General features: G+C 48.8%; 1 protein-coding gene across 1 annotated transcript in view; it reads right to left on the bottom strand.

Annotated features, from left to right (window-relative positions):
• Window positions 1-11,395, bottom strand: part of LOC106741053 (proteoglycan 4-like) — a 112,218-nt gene that overhangs the window by 63,723 nt on the left and 37,100 nt on the right. The gene's annotated exons all lie outside the window — the stretch shown is intronic.

Genomic DNA, 11,395 nt, shown 5'->3' with positions numbered 1-11,395 from the left:
GTGACGCGTTTGCCCGAAGACGACGCGCCCGAGGAGTCTTCTACCGAAGTAGAAGAGGTCGAGGAGGAACGACGAATCAATCCTCGTGTGAAGCCGAGCCGCTCTCTCTCTCTTTCTCTCTCGATCCGGTCGATTTTGTGCGCCGCGCGCGCGCGACCGAGCGACAAAAGCCGGACGGGACTCTCTCCTCCGCGAGAGATCGAAGAACGCGCTTCTCGTCGCGGCCTTTTCCTTCGCGGCCACCACGGTCCGTACACACCGGCACGATCCGCACCGCTCGACCGTCAGATAAAGAATGAGCCGGGTGAACGGCGGCGGCGGTCGGCAGGGATGTAACGGGCGAGCCCGGCGCCCCGGGATCCCGTTCGAGTGGTGGCAGCCCTGCTACGAGACGACTCCAGCTAAACCTGAAGCGAGAGAGAGAAAGAGGGCGAGCGGCCGACCTGTAGGGCGGGGCCCTCTGTTACGAAGGGTTATTTACCTAGGGACACGCCGACCGACGCTCCGGAGAGAGCGCCGAGGAAAAGCTGCGATTTTCGAAGCAACGTCTCGAAAGACCGTCCTCTTCCGGGATCGTCGGGATCTAACGATTCGTGACCTTTGGAAAAGGTTGTCGTACGAATGGTGAAATCGATATTTAGCCGGTTGCACGGAATATTATCGAATAACATCGGGAAGTGTCGGCAATGATGGTCGTCTGAGAGGAGAAAAATTGTATTTGCGATCACGCCCGATTGCCGTTCTACTCGGGGCTGGCCGGGATGTGGAAGGAACTTTCATGGAAATAGCCGAGGATCTTATGGAAAAGCTATTTTTCTAAGATTCCCGCTCCAATAACGTTAATGTGACGTGATATCCCGACGATAGCTCATTATTCGTTCTATATCTGCGTCCAACCCTCCCGAGACATCCTGCTGAGGTCGAAATCCTTTGATGAACGTTTTATGTCTCAGAGAAGCGAAGAGGGGGAGGGATTAAGTCGCGTTCCTGCAAATCGAAGAACTTCCCTCCTTTCTCGGACAGTTTGACTCCCGAAACTGGTTTCCCGCCGTCTCGGCTGAGATTTCAGTTAAGCACCGTAGATAACGATCCCCTAAAGCTCACGTTATCCCCGGTAACGGCGCAAATAGCTGGCAATTTCCCTGTGACGTTTTTTACCCCGTGCCGTATATCCTCGCGATCGCGCACGTCTCTCGTTGCGATGGTTGTCGCGGAAATTTCACAGGGAAAACTCGCCGCGTACTGTGCTTATCGAAAACGCGCGCGCGACACGTCGTACCGGAGTATCGGGGATATTTAAATTGACACGTCATATTGTTCTCCGTACGTGTCGACGAAATTTATATCGCCGAACACGTCTCCTCTCTCTCTCTCTCGTATCGCGACGCCATCGTTTGAACGCTCTCGATGAATTCCGAAAAATCAATTGATCGCCGAGCCGCCCGACCACGATACCGCGAACTTGACGTTTCCCTCCTGATATCGTACGTTGAGTCGCTCGCGAGGACGATTAGAAACCGCGATTATCGTCGATAATCTCCGGCACGATTGCACGGTGCACTACCTGGAAATCAGCGGTCATTTGGGCAACTACAGCGATCGCTCGAGCGAAACGAGACACGCGTTGTACGCTTGCTGCTAGGCTGCAGGCACAGCTCGAACCTATTACGAGTCGCCTTTCGCCTCTCCTGGCGAGAAGCCGATGACTAATGCGCGAAAAGCGGCGACAGAGAGGAGCGTTTGCGCGAGAAATGCCGTCGTGTTAGATAACGCGGGAAAGGACGGTGATTTTTCGGGACTCGCCGGTCACAAAATGTGACCGAGGAGAAGAGACACACGAACTATAAGCACGAAACGAATGAACCGGAAATCGTCCGATAACGTCTATCCTTAACCGATAAGATTAAGAGCTGGATTACCAAATATTTCAGCGCAGGACACTGATAAAGGACAGCAAATAAAAGACCCCGTCTCGGGGAACGAAAAATTTTCCACGTAAAACAAAAAGAACCAAGTCTTACGGACGTCTAAAATAAAAAAAAAGTTTTTATTTCCTAGTAACTGTATCTTTTTTACTTCTTAGTCGCGTTCTTCGGATTCTTAAGTGCCAACGGATACCCTCAAAGAAAAGAAAATGGATGCTCGACTTCTCGAACGATGCGCAAGGAACTTCAGTTGCCACCTGTATCTATTTAAAAAATCACGCGTCCAATATTCATTTTCATTCTCGAAACTTGTACTCTACGCGGGTTGGATCTTTCTCGCATAACCATGTCCGTTTGACATCGCGAATGATACGACGGACAGTAGCGGAATAGGATTTCCGTCGAGGAGCATCGGCACTGAGAATTGTAATTTTTACGCGACTGTATTATTAATCCGCCGGAATCTCTCGCTCTTTCAATGCGCGCCGTTGCGCGCTTCCCGCTCCTTCGCGTTGCTGCTGCTGCAGCTACTCCTCGCGCGCTGCCACGCCCATGAGAAATCGTTTGGGCTCCCTCGCGAAACAGCGAGGTATCTGTCTACCTACGTAGACGCACTTAATGCAGAAACGCAAATATTTCCGCTGCGATTCGACCGGCGGTGGCGAGGCGGAGAAATGAGAAATGAGCGGGGCGAACGCGGGGGCCTCCGTCTTCCTCGATCTCATTTATCCGCGGCACGGATGACGCGGCATTAAAGAGCCCACGTCCGTCCGTGCTCCGCAACCTTTCGAATCCGTTGTCCGATCTGTCACGATCTCGTGCGCTAATGGCCGCGCGACTATGCTAATCCGCGCGAAGCCTATACACACAGAGAGAGAGAGAGAGAGAGAGAGCTCTGCAGCTCTCCTCGTCCCGTGTAATTAGACGGGGGAGATCATTTCTGATTCGCGCTCCGTACGACGGCTTACTAATTAAATGCAATTACCCGTTGGCAAACAAGTTCGATTCCCCCGTGATCCGTCGTTCGCAATGCGAGCAACGTTTATTAACTCCGCCCCGATCGTCCACGCCGCACTGTGTCGGGAATTTTTGAATTTTGCATCAGGGTCACTTAGTAAGTGGGACGCGATGATCGTATAATGATATAAAATTAAATCGCAATTATAAAATCATCAAAATCCAACCGAATCTACGCTCCGTATCGTGTTCAGCGATACGTGAATTATTTTACGCAGCTTAAACGCTCTCTCTCTTCTCCCTTTCCCCTCTCTCCCTCTTTTTTTTGTAACGCAGGAAATGCCGAGGCATCGCCGAAGTTGCTCGAATTACGAGCAATTAGAAACGGAGGTCGCGAGAACGCGGAAAAATGAATAAATTACCGGGCTTTATAACTCTCAAGTGGATTCGGCTTTGATACTAATTAAGGGTCACAGAAACACTTGAGATCGCGCATCGAGAAGCTGCGATAAGTGACAACCTCTTCGAGGAAAAGTTTGGTGTGTAACAATCGTCGCGTCTCAAATTGAAGCGATTAATCTGCCTTGAACGCGTTTCACAGAATAAATCGTCACGAATCGCCGTTACTCCGCGCGATCGCGCGCTGTCATGAAGAAATCGTCACCGGGGCATCCGCGCGTAATTCGTCAGGCACCTGTCAGCCGAATCAAGGACGATATCAATATTTATCAGCGCGGCTTTGTCGTAGGTATGCAAAACTGCTTACGCATCGTTTAAGCGGAGGCGTCGTATGGTAATACGTCTGGAATGTGTAAGCTACCCGTGGCAGTCTCGATTCATGACAATCGATCCCGCGACGCGCCTAAGCAGCTGGGATCGCTTTCGTAGTTCGCGCGTCACCGGAAATCGGTTATCAGGAGACTCGGAGAAGGAAAGACGAGGATCGTTTTCTCAGTACCGAGCGAGCTGTGTGCTGAAATATATATGTATAAGCGCGTGTGTGCATTGGCCGAGGTGCATTCCATGCCGAGGACACTTGCACGCGCGAGTAAAACAATACCCGGATAAGGACTTCCCACGAAGGAAAAACGCGATTGCGGTTCGCGCTTTCAAGTTACACGCAACATCGACCTACCGCAATTGGGCCGATCGGTGGAGGAAAGCCGGACGCGAGTTTCGGCGACGCTTCGAAATGCCGACTGCAAATGTGGCGTGTGTTCCTTCGCGTTACGTAACGACATACTCGAGTCTCTCTCTCTCTCTCTTTTTCTTTCTCTCATCGCAGCCAGCGTCCGGACGGTTCAACGATCTTCCCCGGCGTTTCGCGAAGAAACAATTACGCGAGCGACGCTTTATTCCGACGTGAGGGGTTAAAAGTTCGTTGAGGAAGTTCCAACGAACTCTGGTTAGAACTATCAGAGTTGGCAGAGTTCCTCCCCGAGTCCGCGAACGCCAAGAATCACGATAGCGCGTGCCTGTCCCTCGCGGATTGAAGATTTGACGAAGCCGTGTCGAATCGTAAAATTGACAGCGNCCCCCCCCTCTTCCACCAGGCCACAGAGAAGAAACGAGGTTGTAAATTCCGCGTATTGCGCAATACGGATTACTCATTCGTAACGACGAAGAGAATGACAATGATGACGCGATGACGGCGTCGTAACACGAATTACTTATAACGTCGCTGTTGTTCTCGGCGTTGCCGCGAGTTTACAGTGTAAACAGTGTCACAGAGTCGGAAACAACCGATCGCAACCATCACGGAAGTTCGTAATATAATCCACAAAAAATGAGCGATATTGACGGCTTGGTTTATACAGGGTGTCTCGAAAGTCGCAGTTTTTATTTGTTCACAAGTATCAGGAACATACCGATATTAACATGTTCATTACCGCGCTTAAATTGAAAGTCGCTCTTTATAATCTATGTTATATTTTTAGTAACTATATTTAACTCCAATAACTCCCTGAATTCTTTTAAACAAAGCCTGATCCGTGCGCTCTCGTTAAATTGAATAATTTAAGAAAAAAATGTTTCCCTCCTTCGTATAACTTATAATTCGATCTACTGGGTATGTAATACTGAATCATTTCCTCCGTCGTTACGCCTGTGAAAAATCAAAAGTTCTTATTCCCGTTAAGTGAACGAACAAATAAATGAATAAATAAAAAAGTACAGTGCACTTATCCACGTGTAAAACGTATTAAATGGGCAAACTGAGTATTTTGCATAGTGTGCAAAACACACGACGCTGGCAGCGAGCGTGTTGCGAAGAACAAAATGAAAATGATATCGATCATCGCAATGTCAAGGAGCGAACGGTGAAGTTCGCGAGGGGAACTCCGACCGATTTAGTTTCGCCGATCTTGATACTGTAATACTGATTCATGATGCTCTTGAATAATTCGTAGGGAAAATCGATTCCCGTCTCGCCGAAGAATTTATAATCGGGAGAAAGTGCGCGCGCGCACGCGACTGCTGGTACACCCCGTACATCATGCGCGCTCGGTGATACAACGGTTCCCCGCGAATTAATGGAAATCGATTTCGGAGGCGCCCGCGCGGGCCTTATAGATTCAATTTATCCGTTATAAAGCGATCCTCTGATGCATTTGGCGCGCGTCCTATAATCGAAATCTATCTCCTAGATAGATTTCCAATTACCGGGCGGCGTTACAGAAACGCGCGGTAAAAGTAATTCGATTAAGCCGCCGTGGCGTCAGAGAGGCGTACTGTTTCTCGACGATGAATCGCCGCTATTTCACCGTAATTTCGTCAATTGACTCCTTCGCCGAACAGAGAACCACTGCGCGCTCGGATTACAAAAAAAGAAAAAAGTGAAGTCACATCGGACGTTTAATTTAACGAACGATTCTTCGCGGGGAGCTTGTTTAACCCGCCATCGATCGCGCATCGACAGGGAAAACTTGCGATTTCCCCGAATAAAAGTCTCGAGCGTTCGGAGGGAAGAGAACGTACGAAAAGATAAAAATGACGCTCCCAACTCATTTGCATCAGGAACGAATATATTCGTTCATTCTCCTGGCCTTTATCGCTGATCACTGGATAATCCCGAGTTCATACTCGGTAAGATGAATCGAGTCACACAAAAATCACGTGTCTCGATCCGCTTTGTCATGCCTGACGTCGATATAAAATTTTAACATACGAATGCACTTGACGAATCTCTTAATAATACAACTGGGTTCGTATTATCGATCGTTTATCGTAAATCTACCGATTTCACGATAGATCGTCGGACGAGCAATCGTCCTCTGGCCTTCTCGATATTTTCCTAGACACGTGATCGGCTTTCTTCTTAGATTTCACGGTATCAACACCCCCCATCAAATTACACAATTACGCACGAAAGTCAAGGTTACGTGCGTTATCGCGGCTCGCGCGGCTGACGATGCGTTGATATAAACATGTCGATACTTGATGCATCGGTACCTTTCGCTTTCGGTCGCGCGCCTATCGCCGAGCTCGACGCAATCGCCTTCAATTAAAAGAGGCGCGCGCGTGCTCGACGTCGAGAAACGGACGGATGAGGGACCGAATGCTGTCACGAGTACTGCGCGATAACTGACGTTCCTCGGCGACTGGAAAAGCCTCGCGCGCGCGTTAACTTGATTAGAGGCGACAATGAGAGCGATCTCTATGCAAGCACGGAGCGCAGTCGTTATCAATGGACAATAGCCGCGCGGTGACGGCCAGTCCGCGGCGGTCGCGCAATTTCTTTGTCCCTTGTGCGCCGTGTCGGGCGCGTCCGTGCTGACGGCGCGACTCTTCAGGATTTCCCGAGCGCGTAGTCGTCGTCACTCGCTCCAGCTTCCGACCACGTAGAAACGAAGATACGCGAAGTACCGGACTCTTTTATCGCAGTGTCCTGTCTCTCTCTCTCTCTCTCTCTTTTTCTTCTCAGCATGCGATCCTCCTCCTCTACCGCTTCCCCGCGCGTATTACCACAGCGTGCTTCCGCTCGGAATGACGTCGCTGCTCTCGATGTGCGCGCGGCTGGGGAACAGGTTTTTGCACGAAAACGACGTAACGATTTGTGTATCACCGAGATTTCACCGTACAAAGCAAATTCGCCATCGGCGAGCGGCGCCGCCGCAGCGTTGAAAAACAAGTTGCCGGTAGTTATGCATCGCGCGTCCGCAGAAATTCCGCGGCTTTGCAATTTCTTCGCAGTCGTATGTACGTATCCGTTGTTGCGGTACCGCGCAATAACGTTCGTTCCTGCGACAATACGCTAATTATTTCAAGCGTCAGTTGATTCTTCAGGGACGATGGAGATCGCTACGCGGACTACAAATCGATCAACGCTCTAGCCTACAGCGGTGCCTTTTGATCGGCTTGTAGAGCCGAGTCGGAATTTTCGCCCCATGTTAAATCTTTGATTCTGCGATACGGTACACACAGAAAAGTACATATTGCAATTCAAGTGAATGTTACTTGTTTCGAATATTTCATAAGTTTATATATCCGTAAGTATATTGTAATCATAAATTTATTATAAGCATTAATTCAAAATATATTTATTATTAATAGGGTATTTTTTGTTCAAGATAATCATTACCCGAAAGGAGAAAAGTAGATTGAATAATTGCTTTCCTCTGCAGTATAATCGTTTTTTTCTCTGTAGGAATTAAGATAGCAAAATCGGCTCGCACAATTTCAATTTCAATAATATAATTCACTCCTACTTTGTGACTCTGATGTCTTAAATTCCCGTATTCGCTGTTTTAACGTCAAAATACGGTCAAGGTAGTATTAAAATAAATCCTGTAGAATCGAAGATTCAAAAGTTCTAATTTTAAGTTAAGAAACGTCACACAGTATCGTCAAAATAGATTTATATTAGCCTATATAGTTTTAACACGAGACATTTAAATAGACGCGAATTATCCTGAGAGCGTCAAAGCGTAACGTCAAAATTTTGACTCGGGGATCCAATCGAAATTCGTTCTCCGGAGCACTCCGCTTCTTTATCGGTGTTTCGGCGGTATGACGACGAAGGATGATCGGCCCGGCCGGATCCAAAAATGCGAGATCGTCGGCTCAGCGACGAATCAATTATGCGACCGGGGATCCTATTTAATACATGAAATCCCACCGCCTTCGAATGAGCCCGTTAATGAAGACGAGTCGGAGAGATCCGTGCGCGAGAGAGTCGCGCAAGAGAGCATCGCTGACGCCGTTCCGCCGGCAGGAAACGAGAACCGGCTCTCTAAGGAGAGGCACGCCAACGGTACCGGCGAGCATATGGCGAACGTGGCGGAGGCGATTTCCATGATACGCGGCGATAAGGACGTACGCGAGAGCACGCGAGTGCGCTCGCACTCGGTTGATTTACACGGGGCGTGAATTAGCGAATCGCGATTACGGAGATCAAAAGGGAGCAGCCGGAGATGGGGCGAAATTTAGCGGGCGGCCTGCGTTACAGAAGCGGAATTCTGCTATGGTTATTTTTTTTTCTCCCTACGTTAGCACGGACGAGAGTACGCGAGAGTTCAGGGCAGGGTGAAGACAATTAAGAAGTCGAAACTTCAACCTCGAGTACTCGGCAACTCGACGAGGAGAAGAGAGAAATTGGTGTACATTATTTATGTTCTCTAAACGCGGCGGGAAGTAATTTACTTCCCGCCGCGGTCTTTGATTGATTGAGGATAGCGGAATGGCAGGATGCATCTTCCTCCACACTGTCCGTCCATGCAAAGTTAAAGAGGATGTCAGAGGAAGTAGGCGAGAAGGGACGCGTCTCGCGGTACGGCTATAGGCGCGGAAGAAACATTAACCCTTGGACGTCCCTTGACCCGCGGCATTACACGCGGTAAATTAATAAAGTGGTTAACAAAGGCGGATGAAGGTTCTGGTGGATCGTGACCTCGCGAAATTGCCTTTCCCGAAAGGGATCGACGAAGGGGAGACGGATGTGCGTCTCGTACGAACGTGTATCGCTCGAGAAAAAAAGCGAATCCAATCGCGAGAATATCGCTTTACGACACGGTGAGTCAAGACTTGGAGCGGGGAGGGGGGGGGGGCAAGATTGAGGGAACGGCCCTGATAAGATAGCATTATCAATAAACAGATCACCGAAGCGCCAAACATGCCCGTCGATTACTCGGAAAAATGGCGGCACACAATCTCATTCTGATGGAACGAAATATAAAATATCTTTCATTGTAACTTGCGAAAAATCGTTATATCATCCGTCAAATTAATAATTTTCTATAATAAGTCATACATGTCAACGACTCTGATAAGATAGCATATCGGTAAATTAATCACCGAAACGTTAAGTATGTCCGTCAGTTATTCGGAAAAGTGGCGACATGCAATCTCGTTCTGATGGAATGAAATATAGGATATCTTTTGTTGTGAGTTACAGAAACTTGCCGTCCGTTAAATTAATAATCCTGTATAATGAATAATTCATACAATTTCAGCGTGTTATAGGTGATTTCTTTACATGCTTTTTAGTGCTTTTTAATGACTCTAGCGTCGATTTAAGTTAGCTCAGGTCGATTTAGCTCCAGTACAATAAATGGAAAGCATTCTGCTTCCCAACGATCTAGTGGTTATGACGATTTGTTACATGTAAGAAATTTTATATAATAATGTGGAGAATCTTTCACTCCTCTGCTATTTTAGAACTATTATTTCTCCCTCTATCCACATTCAACTCCGCTCAACTCGTAGCTGAGCTCATCGAAATTGACTCGAATCACTGACAAACAGTGACATAAATTAAACGGAAAGAAGCAGAAACGATACTATAAAAGTCGGCTTGTGTCAACTTGCGTCACTAAATGGAAGGCATCTTATAAAATTTCTTCACCGAGATAAATATCTGGCTATATCTAATGGGATCTGATCCAATTAGAAGAAATAACAAACGGATATATCCGAACAAGTGCAATGTCCGATTATTTCGTCATTTCATCCGACCAGGTCGTGCCTTTATCCGACGAAGATTGCGTAGCGTATATACAAAGGCCGATTAATTTTCCGATTAGGTTACATCGGTAACTGCATCGGTAATTTCATCGGACACATCAGATATCCTTCGCCTGATCGGACAATAAAACTAACAATCGGATACGTCATTTGATCGATTTATCGGATGGAAATTATTCTCAGTACTACTGACGTACGCCCATCGGCGTATAGTAATTAATTCCGTGCAATAAAATCACAGGAGAAATCAAGAAATGGCTTCGAGGTTGGCTTCTCATGGTTTTACGCGAAACGAGCGAACTCATACCGAACGTAGTACACGGGTGTCGATCTCGGCACGTTCTACGGCACGTCCAATGCCGGAAACGGAAGCTCCACCTTAGTCGTCGAGCTACGGCGACGACTGCGCGAACGCGCACTATGTCGGAGTATGTCGCATAGCGACGTAGCTGGCACCTAATCGGCGTCTGAGCTGCGCGCGCGTCGCGCGCAGCACGCGCGAATATCTACACCGTGACAAAATGCCCCGCGCGTACCTCGGTAATCTTAAGTGAAAGAATGATCGACCCGAATGGGCACGTTAACAACGGAACGATATCGCTGCATTAGCAATAAAGTAAGATTATCCTCGAACACGAAGCGCTCGTTCAAAAGACAGAAACACGGAGGTTTGCGACGGGAGCGAGACAGAATAACACGACTCCGAAATCGGATCGCCGGACCGATCCATTCGGCGACTGATTGATCAGCCGGATTGGACTTGAGAGCCGGCCGAGTCAATTTCGTTCCATTTCGGAGTAACTAACTCTCTCTCAGCATTAAGCGAAAGATGATCGACATAACGAAGCGAGCTCTTGCCGAGCTGAACGACTCCGAAGGTAGACGCGGGACGACAGGCGCAACCGATGAGCCGAATAATCCCGGCCACGTTCGATTTGCGGGAACGCGCGCCGTGATTTTGTAGGGGCAACGACAACATTAAGCGACGGGACGGGATTAAAATAATTGAGCGTCGTTAGCGAGGCTCGCATATGATTCTCGCGGTTTTAATTCGGCGTGGGCACGGATGTGTACGCGGGGTGGTGCGCGAAGAAGCCCTGCCAAGTCCGTGTCACGAGTACGTAGTAGACACGGCCTTCTTACCGGAGGAATGAATGAACGCCCACGTATCGCGCGCGCGCGACGGGAAGGTCGACGACCAGATGGAGGGAACATATCGCGGATCGCAGAAACGGTTCGACGAAAATGCAATCGGGCGCAAGGCCATGCGCCGGTGCTCTGATTCGCTGCCAAGAAGCCCGCTGCGCAACAACGTCGTCCGGTTTTCGCCGCGCGCTGTTAGACTTAGGAGAGAAAGTCCGCGGGGCAGATTCGCACGGCGCGCGGCAATTTGCCCGCAACACGCTCGTCGATTTGTCAGTGTCAACGTAGGTGGGCGCATCGAACGTGCGCGCACCTCCGCGACTTCCCTTTTACCGTTCGCGGAATGAAATTGGCTCTCGCTCGGCGCGCATCCGCATCGGTCCATGAATCACGTCATTGAGATTGAAAAG

The sequence above is a fragment of the Dinoponera quadriceps genome, unplaced genomic scaffold (genome assembly GCF_001313825.1).
Source record: "Dinoponera quadriceps isolate SergipeBrazil2010 unplaced genomic scaffold, ASM131382v1 scaffold367, whole genome shotgun sequence".
In the NCBI taxonomy this organism is placed as follows: Eukaryota; Metazoa; Arthropoda; class Insecta; order Hymenoptera; family Formicidae; genus Dinoponera; species Dinoponera quadriceps.
This window is presented reverse-complemented; position numbering and strand designations above follow the sequence as displayed.